General features: G+C 33.9%; 1 long non-coding RNA gene and 2 pseudogenes across 1 annotated transcript; all 3 read left to right on the top strand.

Annotated features, from left to right (window-relative positions):
* The window catches only part of LOC136061348 (probable LRR receptor-like serine/threonine-protein kinase PAM74), an 11,565-nt pseudogene extending 627 nt beyond the window's left edge, over positions 1-10,938 (top strand).
* Positions 10,939-15,991: 5,053 nt separating this feature from the next.
* LOC136061242 (probable LRR receptor-like serine/threonine-protein kinase At1g05700) lies at positions 15,992-25,153 on the top strand (annotated as a pseudogene).
* On the top strand, positions 16,592-19,111 carry LOC136061648 (uncharacterized). The gene is made up of 3 exons (XR_010623486.1): positions 16,592-16,793; positions 17,903-17,989; positions 19,027-19,111. It is a non-coding gene; the product is annotated as an uncharacterized LOC136061648 (long non-coding RNA).
* Positions 25,154-25,629: the final 476 nt, after the last annotated feature.

The raw sequence follows: 25,629 nt of genomic DNA, 5'->3' as shown, positions 1-25,629 counted from the left end.
AGCATCTTTTTTTTTTTTTTTTTTTTTTTTTTTTTTTTTTTTTGAGAAGAAGATGGAATAGCAACCTGACAAACTTCAAATGAAGTATGGCAATGGCATGAAAATTTCAGCAATCACAGACTCAAAGTGGTCCAAAGCGTTTTGTTTTCTAATCGTTAGGGCAGGATGAAGTGATATCTTTGATGTCACGCCATCATTCATGATGTGGTACCTCAGTTATCAAATTACCCAATGGACTATAACTTAATTTTTTATAGTCACAAAACGGTCACTTGCAAATTTTGAATTCATAATTTAGTTGACATGATTATTATTTTTGAAACGATTTATTAAATAAATGGAATTTTAGGGTTAGGGTTCTATTTTAAATTAGGGGTTTTAGTATTCTGACCCTTCAAACATTCAATTGAATGCTCAAGAGCGAAATTAAACTTCCTAATTTAATTTTTGAGCCTCCAATTTTGTTAGATTATGCCTGAGTTATGGGATTCTAAAAATAAATAAATAATAAAAAATGCCTGAGATAATAACAAAAGGGGATTTTTATTATAAAAACAAAAACATAAGGTCGTTTTTAGGAATTATATTTAGTATGTTAAATTGGGGCTTTATTTATTTTGAGAGAGTTTTAACCTATGGCAATTGGGGCTTTGATTTGTGCAATTAGGCACATAATTGAGATAGCAATGGGATTTTTTTTTAAGGTTAGTGAGAATTTACACACAATGTCACATATGTGTGGGTGTCACTGATATAATTCATGTGATATAAATAAAAAAGTTATATTTAAATATTTTCAATTCAAAGACTACAATATAGTCACAATCATTATTTGTTTCTCAAAAAAACAAAGTCACAGTCATTATGTAAAATATATAAATATTCCAAGGGGCCAATAACAAGAGTTCAAATTTATAAATGTCAAGAAGAAGAACAAAATCATAAGTTAGGTCATGTACAAAAATGAGGAAGAGAATAAAGTCTCAAGAAATGAAAGCAAAAGCCTCAAATTCATAGAGAAATTCTAAATACAGAACATTTCAAAGGGATAGACATTGTGTGTAAATATTCTCACTTACCTTAAGAAAAAACCCATTGCTATATCAACTGCTAACTACATATATGGCCATAATCCCCAAACCCACATTCTCATCTACGTTGGTCCAATCGTTGAAAGAGGAGCCATGCCTCTCAATCAATTTGCGCAAGGATTTTGAGTTGAAATTAAGATAGCCACATTAGTGAGCTTCGTAGCCAGAAAGAAGAATTTCTTAGTGATCCCGTGGAGTTGAGGGAGTCGTGAAGGGACCATTGACTATTGTAGTTACCCAGAATGGGAGGTTTTGCATTCCATGGAATCTCACATTGCCTAGGAAAGCACATGGAGATGTTCGTATAAGGAGTGACCTTCCTTTAATATGTAGAGGCCTTTTCTCCCACTATTGTGTCCTTTAGGAGGAAAACAAAACCGTGAGGAATATGGGCCCCAAAACAGACAATATCTATACAGTTCAGGGTCGAGATCTTTACAAATGGTATCAGAGCCATGCTCTAGTCGGAAGTGTAGGCCCCACACACAAGGACGCATGTGCTGATAAGGGGGTGAATTGAAGTGACCCGAAAATAGGGGTCTTGTAATCTATTGAATAAAGAGTGGCCTTCCTTTAATGTAAGGGGTGAATTGCAGTGACTCAAAAAGGGGGGTCTTGCAAAGGGTTTGAATTGTATTGACCCACAAAGGGAGGTCTTGCAATCCATGGAATGTGGCCCCTATTTAATGTAAGGGGGTGAATTGTAGTGACTCAAAAGGGGAGTCTTGCAATCCATGGAATCCCACATTACCAAGGGAAGCGCATGAGGATGTGTTTATAAGGAGTGACTTCCTTTTAATGTGTAGAGACCTTTTCCTCCACATCGATCGATTATTTTGAGTTGACACTATCATTGATTTTGGTAGAGTTTCGTACAACAATACTGTACGTTTTTAGACTCCTTAAAATACAAGTTGTTTAACCTAGTTATTTAACTAAGTGATTACTTAGATAAATTATTCAGATCTAGGTTAACACATTCAAATCATATTATGTAAATAATACGAAAAAATAAAGAACACACGATATGATAACATCCTATTGCTACATCGAGTAGAAAACTTACTACCATGACCACGTGACAGCTCCCAGTTCACGAAGTACTTCTTTCTTTGATCCACTACAACCACAAGTACTCCCACTTGTGACTTTGAGACTCCACTCAAAAGTTTCAGATCTTCTTTAAGTTCTTTATGCAGCAACTGAAGCGATCACCAAGTTCTTGACATGAATCTTAATCTTGATAACCCTAAGTGTATATGAAGGTGAACACCTCTAGATGTCACAAGAGATTCAACACACAGCACATCAAAGACTACTAAAACGTAGCTAAGGTTTTTCCTTTTATACTTGGAGTAAAACATAAAACCCTACACGTCAAATCGAGCTTGGGTTGAGTTGAAAAATTTTGTAGAAAATTAATCTGCATGAGGTTCGATCAATCGAGTCTAATTTTCGATCGATCAAGCCTTGCAGATTTAGACCAATAAATCCTGCAATCACTTAATTCCAACTTTACAAATAAACACATTTTGAGCAGCCTAAATCTAGACTCTAAATTTTGATCATGATTTGCCAATACATTACAAATTGAAGTTCTAATACATTTAGTTTCTAAAGTCTTAGAACCTATCAAATATTTATATATTTGAATCAAGATCACTAGACCTCGTATGGCGGTTGGATTGTGGTTCACCAACCAATAAAACTTACAGGTAAGCCATTTTCAATCATTATCTTATCGGTAAGATACTTAGTACTATCATTTTCAATCAAGTTGCCTGATATGATATTCTTTTCAGGTACAAAGATGATGTTTTTGATCACATATGGTCACCCTACATCCCACCTGAGTGGAAAAACATGTTAGGCTCTAAAGATTTAGGTTTAAATGTTTAGAATCATATTTTTGTTGTGTTGGCAAATCGAGAACAAAACATGTCTAGTCTAAGTGTAAGGCAATGCTTAAAAGTATAGGCTTCAAATTTTAAGTCCAGCTGATTGCAGAAAAAAGGAAGTGAAAAAAGGAAGTGAGGTTCTTCCTTCCTCGACTGATTGAGAATTAAACTCGACCGATCGAAAATAGCAAGTCCAGTTTTTTTTACAGAATATTTAAACAGGTTCAAGCCCGCAAAAACATATAGGGTTTCATTTAAACTTCTCTACATATAAAAGGGAAACCCTAGCCATGTTTTGAAGATTTTTTGGAAGACTTATGTGTTACTCTTTGTGAGATCTAAGAGGTTTTGTACATTTTAACTACATAAGAATCTACTAGAGCCAGATCTACAATTAAGTGTTGGTAGAACATAGTTGCTGCATCAAGATCATTACTGATGGTGATCTAAAACCTTTGAATGAGATCTCAAAGTCACAAGTAAGGTGGCTTGTGTTGGTGTAAATCTGAGAAGAGAAAGAGTCTGGATTCAAAACTTGCACGTGGTCATGTCAATAAGTTATTACATGAGGTAGAAATAGATTTAGGGTTAAATCTGATTGTAAAAACTTCAATTCTCTTATAGTGGATTTACTTTACCTTGAGAATAGTTAGGTCAAATCCTCCACAAATTTTTACTTTGAAATGATTCTTTTCATTAGTTTTCCTGGGTCATCATATCGTAGTGTTATTTATTTTCTACTGTTTTGCATGATATGATTTATTTGTGTTTAACCTAGATCTGAATAATTAATCTAAGTAATCACTTGTTTAATATATTAGGTTAAGCAATCTAGTTTAAGGGGTTTAAACGAATAAACAAAACATTTTTACCAATCTCACAGTGGATGACTCAGGCAACAAAGCATACCAAGTACCATCAGCTGTCATGAGCAATGCAGCCACGAAATTAAATGTAAATGCTTCCACAGGCTTTTTTTGGACACCTGATAATGGTAACATTGTGACCCAATATATCTACTTGCACTTTGCTGAACTTGAAAAGCTTCAACCAAACCAGACTAGGGAGTTTAACGTCTTTTTGAATGGAGACTTGTGGCTTACTCAGCCTGTGGTCCCTTACTACTTATCCACAACTGCAGCATACAGCACAACGGGAACTACTAGAGCAGAGTTTAAGCTTTGGTTAAATAAAACTGAAACTTCCACCCTTCCGCCCATTCTCAATGCTATTGAGATTTAAACATTGAAACAGCTTTTACAAGCACAAACAGACCAAGAAGATGGTACGTTTATACCGCATAAAAAATTCAGCGCCACATGATCAATACTTCATCATTTGTTTCTTTAACTTCTTTCATATTTCTTATTTTACACCTATGAAATAATTAGTTGATGCTATCAAGAATATCAAATCAATGTATCGAATGAAGAGAAACTGGCAGGGAGATCCTTGTGCCCCTAAAGATTATTCGTGGGATGGTCTTAGTTGCAGCTACAATGCTTTTGATTCACCCAGCATCATATCCTTGTAAGTTAATGCCTTCTAAATAAAGTATATATCCTAATATTTTAATTTATTCCAAATTTCAATTTGTTGATCACGCAATTAGGAACTTATCCTCAAGTGGATTGACCGGGAACATAGCTCCTTTCATATCAAATCTCACAATTAATGATACAATATTTATATGTATTTCATATGAACCAGAAAGTGTCCATTTTTTGCTTATTGAAACGGAATAGCACCCTTTTTATTCATGACTGATATTCAACATGATAGTTTGTTTATTTCAGGGATCTATCAAACAATAACTTATATTGAACTGTTCCCATTTTTCTGTCACAGCTGCAACTCTTGCGAGTTCTGTAAGTTACTCAGAATTCAACTCACACTGTGAGTTTCTTTTAGTAAGAATATAGAGATCATACCTATTCTCTCTTCACAGAAACCTACAAAATAACAACCTCTCAGGGTCCATTCCCATGGAACTCATTGAAAGATCAAATAAGGGATCACTTTTGCTCAGGTATGCTATTTACTCTTAAAATTATCATTGTTTCTGTTTTCCTCATTTTTCCCTTATTTCTATTTTTTTTTTCCCTTAAAAGTTGTACTATCATATATGTCTAAACTTTAGCGCCATCATTTAGAGTTCCATATAGCTACTGTTTGTATAAGATAATAGATTAAGAGGCCTCAGCTGCAGTTTCAAGTTTTACATACATTGTTGATGCTAGTGTTGGAGGAAATCCAAATCTTGCTAGTATTGGAGGAAATCCAAATCCTTGTGTGTTGAGTCCATGCAAAAAGAAAAAGAATATTGTTGTTCCAGTAGCAGCAGCAGCGGTTGGATTTTTCATCCTTTTATTATGTGGGCTTGCTCTCTTCTGGCAACTTAAAAGGACGAAAAAAGGTAGAATTTTTTCAAAAAGATTTAACGGTTTAGATTTTACAAGGATATCATATGCTTCAAATTGTCATGATCTTAGTAGATGTGCCTGCAGGGGAGGTGAACATTGTATCCAATGAACAAGGTTGGGCGTTAGCAAGGGCGGCCCAACAAATTTGGAGGCTTAAGGCGATATATTTAAATTGGGCTTTTTTGTTATCACTTAAATAATATTTAACTAGTATTTAATATCATAATTTTTTATAACAAAAATCTATTCCTTTTATTTTGTAATATGCTTTTTTTTTTTGGGAAAAATGCTAAAGATATAACAAATTTTACTAAAAAAAAACTTTCAAACGACGTAGAAATGAATACAATTAGTGACACTTCAAGAAGATAATAAACAAGTATTTAAATAAACAATGCTAGAGAGATTATAAATTTTACAACATGAGGCTTACAAACATGTATCATTAATCACAAAAAATAATTCAAAAATGTATTTAATAGATTATTGACGTCCACATATCATATTAATTGTCACATCAATTTGTAAAATTTTCAAGTAAAATTAATAATATTTCTAGCATTTTCCTATCTGAATTATTTCTTGCGATTAGTGACACATATATTTATAAGGGAAAATGCTAGAGATACAAATTCTTTTACAAAAACTTTTACAAATTGATGATTAATTGAAGAATGATTATAGACAAATAAAAAAGTGATGTTATCAGTGGGTCCAGATGAGAACCAGTAAGAAGTTGGCTACAACAATAATTTATAAAAATGTTATAAAATAGTTTCTAAAATTATAGCATTACTCTATTTATAAGACCCATGTATTTAAAGTTGTATTATCTCTAGCATTACTCAATACTTTGGGACTTCTTGAAAGCAGAGGAAAATTATAAAACTAATATTTTTTTCCTATATCTCCAATTTTTAAAAAAATATATATCAATTTTTGCCTCAAAATTTGGGGCCTTCCTCTAATAGGGAGCCCTAGGCGGTGACCTAAGTGGCCTAGGCCTAGGGCCAGCCCTGGGTGTTAGAGTCTAAAAAACAGCAATTCACATACTCACAGGACCTCAGCATTATTAACAATTTTGCAAGTGTTATCGGGGAAAGGAGGCTTTGGAACAGTTTATCATGGCTACTTAGATGGTTTTCAAGTTGCTGTGAAGATGCTTTCACCATCATCAGTTCAAGCGTATAAGGAATTTCAAGCAGAGGTAGGCAGGGGTGGAGCTAGGAATTTTGTTTGAGGGGGCCAAGTTGTCGCACTAATATATTTATCAAGACAACCCCCACATACATACATACATACATATATATATACATACACATGTTTTTTTTATTATATATACACACTTTTTTTATTTGATAAGTTATATATATACACACACCCAACAAAAAAAAAAAAAAGGCATAGTATTTCCAATCAAAATTATGTTTGATGATGATCTTTCATAAAATAAAATTCATTTTTTTCCATTTTCATAGTGAAATTCTTAAAATTTCTCATTTTAAATACAAATTATCAAATTTTATACTAAACTAAGTAACAAAATATTTCAATTGAACTAATGAAATTTTCAAAAACATGAATGATTCAAAACTTGGATGAATAAGTTAGGCTCCAAACATATTTGAAACTATCTAGCTCTAACCTATTATGTGGCAACTAAAAACACATTTCATGTGTAATTTTAGTGACAAGATTTTTTTAATGAGTTAATGACTTGTTAATAGCCACATAATGGGTTAAAAAAGATAGATTCAAACATTATATATATATATATTTCAAAATTTTGGGGGGGCCCACCCTTCAACATAGCTCTGCCCCTGGAGGTAGGTAACAGCTATTCTTAACTGTGTGTGAGAGTGACAAATAAATTGATTTTGATGAAAGATAATCACCATAGCCCTATGTCCTAGGCTGGAATTAATCACCTTTAGAGAGAGAGGGAAAGCAAGAGAATTACTATGAACGCAAATGAGAATATATTTGGCATAGTATTGAAAAAAAAAAAAAAAAAACCTTAAAACCACGGTAGCTCATGCTTTTATAAGACTATGGTAGCCCATAGTATTCTATAAAATTAAGGTCATATATGGTAATATTCTATGAGTTTAGCTTACTTTCAGTATTTTTTTAATGAAAAATTGTCACATCACCTATTAAATAAATAAAATGTGGAGATTAAAACCCACTATCACTTACTATTGTGTATTTAAAAAGAAAAAGAAAAAAGACTTCTAGTTTAAAACGTACTGGAGGTAAGCCAAACTAATATTCTATAAAAGTCTTCAATATCAATTGAATGAATCGAAGCCAACCAAGAAACGCCTAAAAAATATTTCCAAGTGGGAAAAACCCATGGAAGTGAGAAATATGGAAAGACTTTATAGTAAGAGCACAAAAAGATATCTCCAACATGTGTATTTTATGGAGCAAGTACCTTTTTGAATGTCAGATAACAAACCAGGAATGTCGCTAAGAAGAAATTGGCGCATGAGCTAGCTCTAAGCACATGTGAGACACGTGAAAGGTGTCTTTAGAATATAAAGCAGAGCGAGCAACTATAGGGCAATGTATAATTAGGATTGAAACGGGGACATTCTAGCCTTTTGCCCTTAAATTTTTTTTTTCTTTATTTAGCAATTTACCCCTATTTCGAAACTATATAGGAATATGCCCCTGTTTTCAATCTTTCGATACTCGATTATCTTAAAATCGAGTTTCAATGAAATACTCGATTCATAGAAAATCGAGTTATGCCCGATCAAACTTTAAAAAAAAAAAAAAAAAAATTTGCATGGAACTCGAGTTTCAGGAAATCGAGTTCCATGCAAAATTTTTTTATAAGTATCATCGCTCCATATTCAGGGAGACCTATAGTGGCGTTTTTAAGCCCTATAGTGACGTTTTTAAGTCCTATAGCGGCGTTTTCCTGATATATTTTTTTAAAATAAGTCTGATTGCCCCATACAGGTTTAGGGAGCCTTATAGTGGCGTTTTTTAAGTCCTATAGTGACGTTTTAAAGCCCTATGGTGGCGTTTTTAAACTCGATTTCCATAAAATCGTGTTCCATGATTTTTTTTTTTTTTTTTTTTTAATGTTTGATTGGGCATACTCGATTTCCATAAAATCGTGTTCCATGATTTTTTTTTTTTTTTTTTTTTAATGTTTGATTGGGCATACTCGATTTTCTACGGATCGAGTATTTCATTGAAACTCGATTTTAAGGTAATCGAGTATCGAAACAGTGGCATATCCCTATATAGTTTCGAAATAGGGGCAAATTGCTAAATAAAAAAAAAATTAAGGGCAAAAGCCCATTTTGTCCATTGAAACGGTCCATTAGAGTGTTTTCAACCAAGAAAAGAAAAAGGTAAAAATCTTGACAACATGGTTATTTAATCTGGACCAGACATTAACCCAGTCTATAATCCGAATCACTAGTTCATTGGTTTAACGAGTAAGTCACTAGTCAAACTGTTGGATAATATAAACAATAAAAAATAAATAGATATACAAGTTGGAGAAATAATTAAAAATATATCTAAAATGAAGAACATAAGTATTGCCTTCTTTTTTTTTAGAATCATGTATGCCTAAATTACTAAGTAAAATTAAGTCTAAAGAAATAATTTATAAAATATATGTAAATGAATATATTTGATTTTCGGTTGACCTCGTAATATTTTTCCATATCAGCTTTTAAGGTCTCAAATTTTATCAAGAATTATATATAGGACATCTTTTGAGTTCACATGATATATATTGTAAGGTTGAATTTAATCAACCATCTTGTTGGTTTTATTCCATGCCAAATTTGCTTGTAATTTAGCAATTAGTAACTCTGTATTTAGGTGGGAATCATGTAAGGGTAATGAGTGAGTGAGTGTGAAAAAATGCTCAAGTTTGTGTAAGATGCAGGGATTCGAGGCTGGGATTCACGGGTGACTCGCTACTGGCAGCCAAATGCAGCACACGAGTGAAGCGTGCGAGAAGATGAACAGTCGCGCTAGCTGGAGCACTACAGGACAAAAAGTCCAGACTAGCCATTCTGTTATCTCACGGCTTGAACTTGCGACTCAGTCAAGTCACGAGGCCAAGCTGCCAGACCACATTGTTTGGGAAAAATTGACTCTTTGCATTCCTTTCTCACCCAAGTATAAATACCCCTTATACCCACGAAATGTAGAGAACTTTCAGAGAGAATTTTGAGAGAAAAACCCTAGAGAAAAACAAGATTGATTCATCCACAATCTTCACGTAGAGACTCTTCAAATTCCTCTACTCTCACCCTCTCCATTGTTACATCCTTGAGAGGTTCTTACCCAAATCATTTTCTCACCGTACCCATATTTGTGAGAAGACTATTTGGTGCTTTGGGAAGCAGTTAAGAATGGACCAATGACTATTGGTTGATGCTATGGGCTATAGCGGAATCCGGTAAGCTAGAAAAGACAAAGGTTCGGTGTCGTTGGAGGAAGAAGGTTGGAGGGCTTAGGTACTTGGGTAGATTAGGCTTGGAGGGTCTATTACTATTCATGTATCCCAACTTCATTTTCTAGTAGATTAGTGACCGCTTGGAGGGCGGTGGAGAGGTTTTACGCTAAGAGTTTCGGTTTCCTCTTCGATAGCACATCGTTGTGTTGTCCTTGTATTTGCATCTCTCTTCCCTTAATTTTTGCCATTTAATTTCTGCTGTGAATGTGTTTTTAATTGGTTTAGATTGTTTATCAATTCTGGTATAAGCTTATAATCATTTTCCGCACATACATTGTTTGATATATAGCTTGATTTGATATTTTGTTTGTTTGGGGGTTTAAACGTTCATAGTGTTTTCAACGCTATTTGAACTTTCATATATGAACTAAGATGTGACCTTAATTTACCGGCCAAATTTCTTACGAGAGTTCACCACAAAAACTTAACTTCTTTTGTTAGATATTGCCATGAAAACTCCAATATGGGGCTCATCTATGAGTATATGGAAAATGGAGACTTGGCACTACATCTATCAGGTATTGATCATCCTAAAAATCTTTGACCATAAAAATATTAATTTTCTTCCTAATTGTGAGTTCATTAAACTTTAATAATTTAGTTGGATCTATTTTTCTTGACAATAATCATCATGATTCAACGACTTTCTTCCAAGAGTCATGGCCGAATGATTTATTCTGTAGATGCAGATAAAAATTCAAGTTTCTTGAGTTGGGAAACTAGACTCAAAATAACGATGGACTCAGCACAAGGTCAGCCAATACAAACTCTCTCTCTCTCTCTCTCTCTCTCTCTCTCTCTCTCTTTTGAAGTTGAAATTTCAAATGTGAAGGATTAGAGTATTTGCCCAATGGTTGCAAACCACCAATTATACATCGAGACATTAAGTCTATAAGCATCTTATTGGATGAAAATTTCCAAGATAAACTAGCCGATTTAGGGCTGTCTAGATCTATCCCCAACGTAGGTGGCACTCATGTATGAACAAAAGTTGTTGGCACGGCACCCCAGGGTACCTTGACCCAGAGTAAGTATTTTCATTGCTTAATTTTGAAGGTCGCTAAAATTATTTATTTATTTAATATTATTTATTTATCATTTGATATGTTTTTGTCACACCTTGAACACAATGAATGAGAGTACGCACGTGAAACTGTCTGCACAATTAATAAGTTTTCATATTACGAGTATTTAAAACATTTCTAAAGAGTATCACTGCACACCCTTGATAGGGTGGTCATTCCACAAGTATAAGTGTTTGTAGTGTGTGGGGGGTAAGGGCTGGAGTTCAAGTCTCTAGAAGGGAACTTCACACATATATACACTTAAATTAGGTTAGAGTAGAATTTCTATCTTGTATTCAAAAATAAATAAATAAATAAAACCTATCTAAAGAGTAATATTTAACCTCAAATAAATATTTAATCATATAGAATCCAAACCTAAGCTCAAAGAATTCATATGCCAAAAGTATCTATAAATATTTGAAAAAAGAAACATCCAAAACCTCAAGTTCATAAAATACTAAATAACAAAATTCACAATTTCGTATAATGCTTACAACCCCAGCAAGAGCCTTAAAATTAAGAATAATACTAGAGATACAAACTATTTTACAAAAAAATTTACAAACTGCTGATGTGGTGAATGATTATTGATAAATGAAAAAGTGATATTAATGTTAGACCTAGATGAAACACATTAAAAAGTTGGTCATATCAGCAGTTTGTAAAAATATTATAAAATAATTTGTGCATGTAGCATTACTCCAAAATTAATTGTTATTCATCACAATTTGAACAAAAAAGGGAAGAAATGGAGTGAGCTTATTTAGTTAGTATCCCATTTCCTAACAAGCCGAGTTAAGTATAAAAGAAAATGTAATCAATTTTCCAAAGCAGTGTAAAAGTCATAGACTTTGCAACATTTCAATAACAATTGTGTCAATGAGGCAGTAAATATATTTTTTTTCAATCCAAAATTCATACACTAAGTTCATATACTAACAATCTATGAAACTATGGTTACACTCTATAACCATGACTAGGGTTAGATTAATACTCCATCACAAGATATATCCTAAAACGAACTAGCTTCTAAGTCAATGTTTACCTCCAATGCCATAGTCCATTGCATCGTCAGATTGTGTTTTAGATTTCAAAATATATTCAATATTATTCACTTCATATTCAATATCACATTTGGAATGTCCAAGTTCAATGAACGATTTCATTCAAGTTTTCACGATCCTCAAGATGCTTGATCCAATTTTGAAATGTTCAGAATTTTTGAATAAGCCAATTTAATAAAATTTTTTTTTTTATAAAATATTTTAGTAAGGAATTAATTGCAATTATTTTATTAAAATCAAGCAACTCAAATTATTAAATGATTTTTTGCAAGAAAGAACACTAATTATTGAATAAAATATTTATTTCTAACCACTTTATACTAGCTATGGAAAAGTTCACTTACCACACAATGCATATTCAAATACTCCTTTTTTTTTTTTTTCTTTCCTTTTTTTTTGTGGTGAAAGACGATTCATTAAAACAAAAACTAAGGAGCTACAATTAGTTTAGGACACGTCTTGTTAGAATACATCCCATTGAGGTCATCCTCAAACACATTTACTATGTCCACAGGTGGACTATCAAAAGAAGAAAAATCAGTCTTTTAACTAAAACTCATCCTAGCAAGACTATTAGCAAACTGGTTCACTTAACGGAAGCAATGCTTAATCTGAATCTGTTGAATGCGGGAAACCAGCAACCTATAGTCGTCCAAAATAGGAGAAGCAATGTTATTTACATAAGGAATTACCCAAAACATCCACTATAGATTTTGCATCTAATTCAATTACAAGAAAAGATATATTAAGTCTGCAACACAACATAAGCCCTCCCTAAGACCCCAGAATTCTGCAACAAAACTATTTGTAAAGCCAATCCGTCTGCTAAAACCAACAATCCACCACCCACAGTCATCTCTAATCACACCCCTACAGCCCACCAAACCGGAGTTACCAATTGGTGTGCTGTCAGTATTAAGTTTCATCCAACCTGCAAGTGGTCTCTCCTAACAAATTCTCTTTACAACCTTTCAGGTCAGCTGCCTAGGTGAAGCCGCCACATAGTGAACAAACTCCATCGATTGTTTCAAAATCTCATAGCTAAGTTTGGGTTATGGTTCTGCCTACTAAAAACAAAACGGTTTATGCTCTTCCAAAGATTCCAAATTGCAAAAGGAAATACAATTTTCCAAGGGGGGCTCAAATTGAGCAAACTGCTATATTGCTTCCCATTAAAGGAAAGCCAGTCCAACAAACTACTTCTCCAAAAGGAATGGTTCGACACCTCATGCCCTAATTGATTCCACACCTACTTAATATGCATGGAGGATTGTCTCCGAACCTCCCTAGCAGAGGGGGCAAATGGTCTCTTTAGCAATACCTCTTCTTTGAAGGCAAACTTTAACCCCAATACTGTTATGGGCACACATCCATAGGAAAGTTTTGATCCTAGGGAGTGTATCCATTTTCCAAATCTAGCTGGCCGAGAAAGGAGTGCTGTCTTCAAATACCATAGCAAGTTTATACGCGCTTCTTAATTCAAAGGTGCCTTGAGGTGAGCTGGCCCAAATCAGTTTATCAGAACCTCTGCTTGTGATAGAAGTAGGATTTGCTTGGCCGACTTGCACTAACTAAAAATCCTGAGAAAATTCATGTAATTTAATGGGTTAATTCCATGCTTGAAAGAGGGGATGTTAAGAATATTGTGGGTCCGAGGTTAATTCTGTTTGGAAAGCATTAGAAGTGGCAATGGTTTGTGTATCTCCCACTTCCATCCAAAGGCCAACCATGACTTATGTAGCTATGGAATTAAAGCAATGTTTGGTAATGGAATTGACTCGGAAGCATGAGGGTTTTGAGATTGATTCAGACAAAATTACTGGAATGAACCATGTGCATACTGGACAAACTCCCTTGGCAAGGTAGTAACTATAGCAAATATACAGAATCCCACTTGGACCTTTTCTTAAAAAGTGTCCGCAATATGTGCATCACATTGCCCCTCTTTGTGTGGTTTGTATTCAAGGTTGGATCCCTTCAATATACGCTTAGAAAAGAAATAAAAGGCAGTTGTTGTGTGGGGGGAATATAAAAATTGTTCATGTGTGCTGTATAAAGATTTCGTATTTTATATTTTGCAAATGCGAAGTTGGAAAAAAATATAATGTCAAAATTCTTAAGCAAGAAAGACACAGACAAGTATGAAATATTGTATGATATTTAACATCTTTGTTAAAATTGGCTGGGTCCTACATATGACTTGTGAGAAGGCATCATAGATTCGATCAAGAATCATGGCTAATTTCATTCTTGTGCATTCAATTGAATGTTTTAATGCCAAAAATACTAAAATCCCTAATTTAGCGTAGAACCCTATGGAATATAAAAATTGTTCATGTGTGCTGTATAAAGATTTCGTATTTTATATTTTGCAAATGCGAAGTTGGAAAAAAATATAATGTCAAAATTCTTAAGCAAGAAAGACACAGACAAGTATGAAATATTGTATGATATTTAACATCTTTGTTAAAATTGGCTGGGTCCTACATATGACTTGTGAGAAGGCATCATAGATTCGATCAAGAATCATGGCTAATTTCATTCTTGTGCATTCAATTGAATGTTTTAATGCCAAAAATACTAAAATCCCTAATTTAGCGTAGAACCCTAACCCTAAAATTCCAATTATTTAATAAATCATTCAGAAATAATAGTATGGTCAAATTGAGGGTTTCAATAATCAATTAGAGGTCTCAAATAAATTTTTAAATAATCAATTTTAAGAAATTAAGTAGGAATATCAAAACCCCTGAATTAAGCCTGACACATAAACCCTAACGTTACAATCTCTCAAATTGCTACCAAAAGAGATTACATAAATTTAACATCAAAATTAAAAAGAATGATCTGGATTACACACCAAGGAATTACAATTGAGTCAAATAGCAACAAAACCTATATCACGAATCAGAATGCGAGCCATGCCCTAAGCAGTCAGCAATATCTCTTTGGGTAAGGTTCAGCATCCAATTGCAGTAATTTTCTGCTGCTCTTTTTTTACTTATCATTGCGCTTTGCCGCTTTGTAAGTAACCACATTATTATGAGTTAAAATTTTGTAGCTGTAATGGTCTTAATGGACTCTCTAAACATAATATAAATGTTGCATTTGAATGCCTAACTTGGGGTTCACATTGGATTTTTGAATCATTGATGGTATACTTATAAAATGGCATTATTAATACTAATAGAGACTTGAATGTGCAATATATAATAATAATAAAAAATTTCAACTAAATTATGAACTCAAAAATATGCAACTGTCAGTTTTGTGAGTAAGCGAGACTTCAAACAAATTAAGTTGTGGTCCATTGGATATTTTGAATGAATGATAGCGCCCGGCCATATGGATTATATAACAAAACGCTGACATTCGATAATTTCATGCCGTGTAAGTTGCTATTCCATCTATTACTAAATAATTCTCAAAGCATATATGACTAGTTGAAATCAAATTTTTTTTTTTTACCTAATTAGCCAAGTGGAAGGACTGAAGTACAATTTTCTATTTTTATTACTTCTTAAATACTATTCTTTCTGCAACATGATTGTTTTAAATGGAAAATATTCCTCGAAAACATTATCTAGGATTTCATTTATACATCTTGATGGTCATGTCTTAACAATCAAGGGTGGAAGTCCGAAAACAAAGTCTACAACTTTTCTTACTCAGCCGTCTATACTTTCAAACAGCTCCTAGCATTTGTTTGGCTGTCAACACCATGGACTAGATACTAAAAAAATTGCCTTCACTGTCATGGACTTCTAGTTCAAGTATTTTAGAGACAATGCCAACGAATTGATTCGAAAGGAAAGAATTTTTTGAGGGTAAAGAAATGGTTGTCTTCGTGCCATGGTGTATCATTCTTTGCCACGGAAGAAAATGACCCGGTTGCTCAAATGCTTTATAGGATTGACTTTCGGATTATCAACTTGGAGCAAAGCACTATTTATAGGATTGGAATCTGTAAAGGAACGCCATGGAATCTAAAGTGCTGAAAATGGCGAAGCATTTTCTATTTGCAATAATACTTCATGGTGCTTTTGCCCTCACAGTCGTCGTTCATTCCCAGGATCAATTAGGTTTGACAATCTAAATATTTTGAGCAGCACTATATTTCAATTGTATCACTCAAACCATAGTGCTAACCCTTTTCTATTTCAGGCTTCATCAGCATCGACTGTGGGATACCAGATGGCTCAAGCTGTAAAGATGGAATAACAGATATATATTACACTTCATAATCAAGCTTCACAGAGACAGGTGCAAATGGGAATATTTTACCCCAATACTGTAACACCCCAAGCCTTTTTCTTAAGCAAATTTTAGATGTGAATAATATTTCATATGAATTCTAGTTTTTCTTTAAGGTGTTTAATTGTAATTGCAGAGGTCTTGTGAATATCTAAAGCATATAATAGCATTTTTGTGATTTGTGGTAATGAGCTTGGTGAAAATTAAGGAAGTGCTGAAACCTAAGGGTAGAGTGATAAATGTCTGCTCAAGATATTTGTAGTTAATGGTCCACAATCAGCACAGCCCCCTTCCTTGGATCCACACGTTCTCTCCCTCTTCTTGTGTTCTCTAGCTTCTTCTCTTCTTGTTTCTCCGCCCCATGGCCGACCATTTGCAAGCTTCCTCTACTTACCACCACCCATTATCACCACTTAAAGTGACCTAAACCACACTAGCACCGCTCCATTTTAATGGAGGCAGCAAGTGTTCTCCTTGGGTTGCTGAAACAGTGGTGTAAAGGTGAAATTTTCTTGGATTTACTTCCTTATTGTTTTGGTTATGGTCTAAAGCTTGTGTAGAGTCAATCTCTTGGGTGGGGATAATATTTTGTTATGGGTATTTCTTCTTGATGATGTTTAAAAAGTGGGTAATGCAAGCTTTAGATATGGGTTGTGTGAGATGCTTCCTTTGGTTTTGTACGGTTTATGGTTTTGTATGATTTTTGCTGAACTTTGTTTTGTGGTTGCTTGTTGTGTTAATTTCTTAAAATTCTGGTGTTTATGCATAGTACCAATGATAAAATGGTTTGTTGAGGATAAAGTACATATGATATTTCTCAAAAGGGGATAGGAAGTTTGGTGTTCAAAAGACCATTCGAACATGCTTAATACTGAATTTGTTTTCTGTAGAAACTCTGCACACATTGTAGTTAAAAGTTCATAATAGATTCCATAGATTGAATCTGGAAGCCTAAGATGGCTATAATGAAAGCTAATACACATATCTTTTACCTGATTCAAGTCTCAAAGCATTTTGGCTAGTATAATAATTATAATGATTTTTCTTTTGGGACTGTAAATCTGTTCTTGACAGATTTGAGTCAGCTGCAAAGCATGATTTTTAATAAATTACAGAAAAATCGTTTTGGGCTGAATTTTCTGTGGTATATTGTATACATATAGGGGAATGTTCCTTAAAGTTTTGAATTAATCGGATAATTTTCATTGACCAAACAATTTTTACAAATGGCTGCCCTGTTATGTTCTGAAAATGAAAGCAAGACGAAAATGCCGAGAAATTGTGGAATTAATCCCAAACCTCAGTTGATCTTATCTTCTTGGCTTAAATATATTATTTAATACTCAATGAGATTCATGAGTATGTTATATCATCTTATGATGCACACTTTTGCAGTAGTGAATTTAAAATGTTTTGGTTGTGTCAGCACTACGAGTTTCTTGGATGCTTGTTTGGTTCTTGCTTAGGAAGGGTACTTGTCTTAGGACGGGCAAGCTAGACTTTAGGGCCTTTGGTTTTATTTTAGGGTATTGTTATGATTTATGGAGATAAGTGTGATGGTACTTTGTGAAAAGCCTTGTTATTGATAGGTTTGATCATTATGTTTCTAGGTTCCGATATTCTTGGTGATGGACCTAGTGACTAGATTGGTTGATTTTGTGGTGCCCGGTTGAGGTAAAATTGGTTGGCCTTTCGAGGTCAGTAGCTTTTTAATGGGATTTTGAAAAATAACATAAATGTTGTTTTTGGGTTAGACACGTTTTTGGAAATTACCTATGGAAATTATATTTTCCTAAAAACTACTATGTCGTAACCTTAATATATGTATATATATATATATATATATATATATGATTATATATGAAAATGCATCATATTTGGTATTGCATTTGGGGAAATGTATGAATTGTTGATATGGAAAATGAGCATCTTTTATTTAATCTTTGATAAGAAAATCTTAAATTTTATGGTATATTATAAAATTTAAAGATGCTTATCTTGTTTTGTTATGTGGGAAATTGTTAGAAAATCTTTTGACAAGAATGAAGTTGAAAACCTTACAAATATTGTGGAAGTTAGATTATTTAAGGTTTTTCTGAAACTATCTGGTTATAAACTATACATTTGAAAGGAAATGTATACTGTGAGCTTTATGTGGTTTTAACATCATGCCATGTGTGATTTCCGGTGATCACCCATGATTTGGTTTCTATAGTCTTTGTGACAATGGAATCAAATCCAAGTCAGTGCCTTTCACTTTGGATGACGCGTTCTTCCCTGCTGTCCATGGGGGGAAGAGGTTCCTTGATTGTGTGTGGGTGAGGCTGCTGCCCATGGGGCCAAGAGACCACATGCAAGAGACGTCCTATTTGACGCACTCTCTCTGCTGCCCTATGGGAGGAGAGAAAAACCTTGAGGGTATGGGTGAGGCTACTGTCCATGGGGCCAGAGTGGCATCATGCCAGTTGTGAATGGGTAGATCCCCTGACCGTCTATGTGGTAGTATGGTAGATTTGTGATAATTTATCTTATACTAGATATTATGGCTTTGGAAATTATATTGTTGATGCTCACAGATTATAATGTATAGTTTCATGGTATTCTACTTTGAGAAACTTTGTGTTTCATTATTAAGTGATTCTTGTCATGTTATTATTATTGAAGATGAAACTTGCATTTCCCCCACCCCCATTAAATATGCTACTTACGGGCTTTAGCTATCCACTCTCCAAAGTTTTTCAGATAAATTTGCTACACCCCGAGCATGGAGCTTGTTTAATTGGTGGTATTGGAGCATTATGCTATTTGAGAGAGTTATGTTATGATTGGTTTGGTGACTCAACTTACTAAACTCATTGAGGCCATAGTTAATTTTATTGGAGGTTGGATACTTAGTGTTGTTAGCCTTAGGTTTGTAGGCCTAACTTCTCTGTTGAGGTTGTGTATTCTAGAAGGATTGTGGTTTTGTGTTATCCATTTGGAACTTGGAAATATATTCATGTATTATTTGGTGGCACATGTTTCGGGTTATCTGTTTGTAAATGTGTTATAAAGCTCTGACTTGTAATATGAGATTTTAGTATGGTTATTTATTCTTATTATGTGTTGAGGAGGAAAAAAAAAACAAAAAAAAAAAAAAAACAAAATCAATCTCCTACATTCTCGTTCTTAATGGTTCTTCCCCACGCTTTGGACTCTTTTGGGTTTGGGGTGTGACAAATACAGGAGCAATAATCCTGAACAACAGTTGTGGACTGTCCGCAGTTTTCCTGAAGGAGCCAAAAACTGCTACACCTTAAGACCTTCACCAGGCAAAGACAGGAACTATTTAATCCGAGCGAGTTTCATGTATGGGAACTATGACGGCAAAGGCAAAACCCCAACATTTGATTTGTATCTTGGAGTAAACAGGTGGGGTACAGTTGCAGTGTCAGATGCATCAAGTACAATATCCAAGGAAATTATTCATTTGTCCTCATCAGAAGACATCTATGTTTGTCTTGTAAACACAGGCTATGGGACACCTTTCATATCAGTATTAGAGCTAAGACCTTTGCCGAACGATACCTACATACCTAAGTCAGGATCGCTGGAGCTCTTTGATCGGGCGAATTGCGGCTTAGTCAATCAAACTTACAGTTAAGCCATTTAGATCTAGCATTCTTCTGGTAAGACTTAGTGCAGTCATTTTCAATAAAATGGGCTCACATAACATTCGTTTCTATTAGGTACAAAGATGATGTTATTGACCGCCTATGGTCACCCTTTGGCGCAAGTCTGTGGAGAAACATTAGTACCATTCAAACGGTTGATTCAAGCTACAACTCTTACCAATTACCATCAGTTGTCATGAGTACTGCAGTCACGCCATTAACTACAAATGATTCCATAGGCTTGTATTGGTCTCCCGACAATGCAACCTCCCAATATTATTTTTACATGCACTTTGCTGAAATTGAAAAGCTTCAAGCAAACCAGTCTAGAGAATTCAACATCTTTCTGAATGGGAAGTTGTGGTATGAAGCTCTTTCTCCAAGTTACTTGGCCGCTACTACAATATTCAGCCGAACATACAGAACAAAACCAGACAATGAAACTTATTTTCAGATTTGGATCAATAAAACCGAGACTTCAACCCTTCCACCCCTTCTCAACGCTATCGAGATTTACACAGTGAATCAGCTTTTACAAGCACAAACAGACCAAAAAGATGGTAAGTTCTTATCACGTGAATTATTATTGATATTTACACATTGAAGTAGCTTTGCAAATGTTCATTACACCACATTAGTTTTCGTAACTTCTTTCATCTCATTTGACACCTATGATACAACTAGTTGATTCTATCAAGAATATCAAGTCAATGTATCGAATAAAGAGAAACTGGCAAGGAGATCCTTGTGGCCCTAGAGATTGCTCGTGGGACGGTCTTAATTGCAGCTACAGTAATTTTGATCCACCCGGCATCATATCCTTGTAAGTTTATGCCTTCTAAATGAATCATATATCCTAACCTTTCAGTCAGATTCCATACCTCAATTTATTGTTCATGCAATTAGGAACTTATCCTCAAGCGGATTGACTGGGGAGATAGCTCCTTTCATTTCAAATCTTACAATGATATGCTTTCACCGATCGTTTACGACCTTCTAAAGGATATACGTGAAAGCATCTCCGATCGTTTACGACCTTCTCAACAGTCTCTCTCTCTCTCTCTCTCTCTCTCTTAGTCTTTGTTTGCTTGCTCAGAAAATTTTGTGTTTTGATTTTACTTTTGGATTTTTTTTTTAACAATGAGGTGGAAAAAATACACCATAATAGACCAAAGAGTGGGAAAAAAATACACTTGGAGGGGTTATAAAGCTCTTGGTTAGTTTTTAAGTTAAAATGTTTTGGATTTAAAAAAAATATATATATTAAATGGGTTTCGAGTAGAGTATGGATATCCATGGATAATATATCCGGGTAAGATTCAGGTATGAATACTAATGGGTATTGATATTCGGGCATCCATGAGTAAACTTTTTGGGTAGGGTATGGGTATGCTTAATCCATACTCTACCCATGGCCATCCCTATCCTCAAGCTCAAGGTAGGGGAGTAATATTGAAAAAAGTATAGTTTGGAAAGAATGTAAAGGCCGATCGAGTGAATTGAAGCCCACCAAGAAAATATTGAAAAGTTGTCAAAGAGAAAGAAATCTGTGAAGAGCATGATGCACATGAAAAATGTGGAGAGACCTCTGCGGAAAATTTTCTCCAACACGTGTACTTTATGGAGCATGGACCTATATGGAACTTAGATAGTAACTCAAGCATGCCACTAGGATGGAACTGGCACAAGAGTGCTCCATTCACAGGTGAGACACATGTAGGATGTCTTTAGAGCACAAAGTGGTGCACGCATCCACAAGGGAGCATATGATTAGTATTGAAATGGTCCATAAGGATGTTTGCAATCCTTAAACAACAATGTGAGAGGACCTGAATGCATATACAAGGAGTCTAGGTATAGATGGGATCCCGATCAACTAGATCTTGAGTGTGAACACTAATGTTGACAAGGAATCGACAACAAAAGTTGATGAGGAGTAGAAATTGTTGCTTTAGTACCATACTGAAATAGAAAGAAAGAAAAAAAATAAAATGATGTAGGAGAAGAAAGCTATACGGAGAAGAACAAGCAATAGAATTAGCTTAGTTTATCCTCATGGCCTAAGTCTACAACTAAAAGTTCTAACGGTTGTATATTTATTATAATGAACTAGTAAGTTATCTGTGCATTATAATGTTGTAATGTTGTTTGTAAAATAGTTTTGGAGAATGTTGTATATGTATTATAACAATTATTATAACAAAATTGTTCTGGGACTTTATAAATTGCATAACATATCTATTATAATTATTCAATTGAAGTAATGAGAAATAATATTTTAAAAAAAAAATTGGAGGAATATTGTAGAATAAAGGTTGATATACAATGTGCATTTCTTTCTCTTTAATTCTAAAACAAATACACATTCCAAACAGTCACAATCTGACCTTAACATCAAATTTGTAATTGCCATTATCACTCAATATAAAATACAAGCCCCCCCTCCTTGGATGTAGTCAACTCATATGAGTTAGGATTAGAGCTGGGTAGGTGTCGTCGAAAGATTGAAGATAAATGACATTGTTTTTTATCTGTGTATATTTGACATGATATAAAGTGAAGGGCTATAGATAGGTATATATAAAGGGTTAGAAGTGCAAGAGGTGAAAATAATGAATTAAAATGTAAAAAGTTTTGTGTGCATGTATGAGGGATGAAAAATCTTGATACATTGAATCAAATACAAAGAATATTAAAAAAAAAAAAAAAAATTAAAAAAGTCTTAAAACATTGAACTAAATGAAACAAAAAGTCAATATTAAAATTCTTTTTTTTCTTAGTAACAAAACCATGATAGTCTATTTTAGGGTTATCATGGTTTTGTAATTTTTTTTTCTTTGTAATACAACCCTAAACCATATTAGACTTAGAATGATAACCCTAAAAACATAGTAGGCCATTGTATTACAAAACCATGATAGTCTATTATATTCTACAAAATCATGATCTAAAGATTTATGATTATATTTTAATATATACTAACAATAACGATTTTTTCTTTTAAATAAAAAAATAAAAAAACAAAAAACAAAAAACAAAAACTTGAACTAGAATGTGACCTTACTAAGATGTGACCTTATTTGTATTAGAAACTTACATGACATCTCTTTTGATTTCACATCATACATATGAACTAAGATGTGACCTTACTCTACAGTCCAATTTCTCACAAGAATTCATCACAAAAACTAAACTTTTTTTGTTGGATATTTCCATGAAAACACCAATATGGGGCTCCTCTATGAGTATTTATGATTATATTATAATTTATATTAACAATAACCATTTTTTCTTTTAAAAAAACAAAAAATAAAACTTGAGATCACTTTTGCTTATTTGTATAGAAACTTACTTTACATCTTTTGATTTCACATCATACATATGAACTAAGATGTGACCTTACTCTACATGCCAATTTTCTCACTAGAGTTCATCACAAAAACTAACTTCTTTTGTTGGATATTGCCATGAAATCACCAATATGGGGCTAGTCTATGAGTATATGGCAAACGGAAACTTGGCACTACATCTATCAGGTATTGATCATGCTAAAAATCGTTGACTATAAAAATATTAAGTTTCTTCCAACTTGCAAGTTAATCAAACTGTAAATATATAGTTGGATATTTTTTTTCCTTTACAATATTCATCGTAGTTCAGCGACTTTTCTTTCATGAGTCATGACTACATTATTTATATTGTGGATGCAGATAAAAATGCAAGTTTCTTGAGCTGGGAAACTAGACTCAGAATAGCGATGGACTCAGCACAAGGTAAGCAAGTACATATTTCACCTCTCTCTCTCTCCACTGAACTATTGTTTCTGAAATTGGGTTTCAGTTGTCCAGGATTAGAGTATTTGCACAGTGGCTGCAAGCCACCAATTATTCACCGGGATGTGAAGTCTACAAACATCTTATTGGATGAAAATTCCAGGCCAAACTCGCTGATTTAGGTTTGTCTAGAGTTTTCCCTGGCGAAGGTGGAACTCAAGTCTCAACAAAAGTTGTTGGCACCCCAGGGTACCTTGACCCTGAGAAAGTATTTGCATTCCATAATTTTGATGGATACTAAAATTTCTTTCTTTTTCGCCTGGCATGTTGTCATACCTCTAACCGACGTACACAATGAATAAGCTAGCCATGCAAATAAGTTTTCACTTTTACAATTACAAGTATGAAAAGCCTTTCTCAAGGGAAGGTTAATATTTAAGCTCAAATATTATTAATCAAATAAAAATCAAAACAAAGCTTAAGTAATTCATATTCCAAATTGTTAAATCAATTTTTGCAAGAAAGACTAGCAATTTTTATAAATGAAATATTTATTTCTAACATTTATACTAATTACAGAAAAGTTCACTTACCTCATACAATGCATACTCAAGTACTCTGAAACTTCTGTAGAATTCTCCAAACTTAACCTAAAAGCAATCAACTCAATTACTCAAAGTCTCCTGAATACTATACGTGGTTATTCTAAGATATTTTTGGTGATATACAACCATTCCTAAACTCCCCAAAACACCCATTATTATTAAATCCTTTTATTTCTTTTCTTTTCTTTTTCCTTTGATCCTAGTATTATAGTTTTTTTAACAAGATTCTAACAGTTTGAGCAAAGTAAATAGAGAAGATAGATTGGTTAAGCGCACATTTTGGTTAGAGATACTAATATTTTTAAGTTTACAGATTGTCATAGAATTTAAATCACGAAACTAAGCATAACCATGGAATTACATGATTTAGTTACCTGGTTCTCTTTGTGTTTGGTATAGAATGAGTTATGTCTTTGGCTTACAGGTACTATGCATCAAACTGGTTGAATGAGAAGAGTGATGTTTTTAGCTTTGGTGTTGTTCTATTGGAAATAATCACAGGCCGACCTGCAATTTCTATAAATCCTGAGAAAGTTCATTTAATTAATTGGGTTAGTTCCATGCTTGAAATAGGGGATGTTAAGAATATTGTGGATCCAAGGTTAGATGGAGACCCCGATATTAATTCTGTTTGGAAAGCAATAGAAGTGGCAATGATTTGTGTATCTCCCACTTCCATTGAATGGCCAACCATGACTTATGTAGTGATGGAGTTAAAGCAATGTTTGGCAATGGAATTGGCTCGAGGGCATGAGGGGTTTGAGACTAATTCAAACCAAATTAATGGAATTAACTATGTGCATACTGGACAGACACCCTTGGCAAGGTAGTAACTAACAAATATACAAAATCTCACTTGGACCTTTTCCAAAAAAGTGTCCGCAATATGTGCATAAAAATAAAAGGCAACCTGTTATCACATAAACATTGCCCCCCTTTGTGTGGTTTGTATTCAAGGTTGGCTCCGTTCTTTATTTACGCTTAGAAAAGATATAAGAGGCAGTTGTGTTGGTGGAATATAAAAGTTGTTCATGTGTGCTGTATAAAGATTTCATATTGTGATTGAAGGAGATGCAAAACTCTGCTTTGATGCACTTAATGGGGATGTCCAGAACTGTCACTAGAATGCAAAGACCTTGCTGTCTAATGCTGTAGATAGCTCAAGGGTTATTTTGCTAACTGTTGTTTTTGTTGGGTTAAGAGAGTATGTAATGCTATAGCTCATGCTCTAGTTAAGAGTGTTTGTCCCCTTTTTTCATATTCTCAAGCGTAATAATTAATTCTCTACCTTCTTATGTGTGGGAAG

The sequence above is a fragment of the Quercus suber genome, unplaced genomic scaffold (assembly GCF_002906115.3).
Source record: "Quercus suber isolate HL8 unplaced genomic scaffold, Cork oak 2.0 scaffold_337, whole genome shotgun sequence".
NCBI lineage: Eukaryota > Viridiplantae > Streptophyta > Magnoliopsida > Fagales > Fagaceae > Quercus > Quercus suber.
This window is presented reverse-complemented; position numbering and strand designations above follow the sequence as displayed.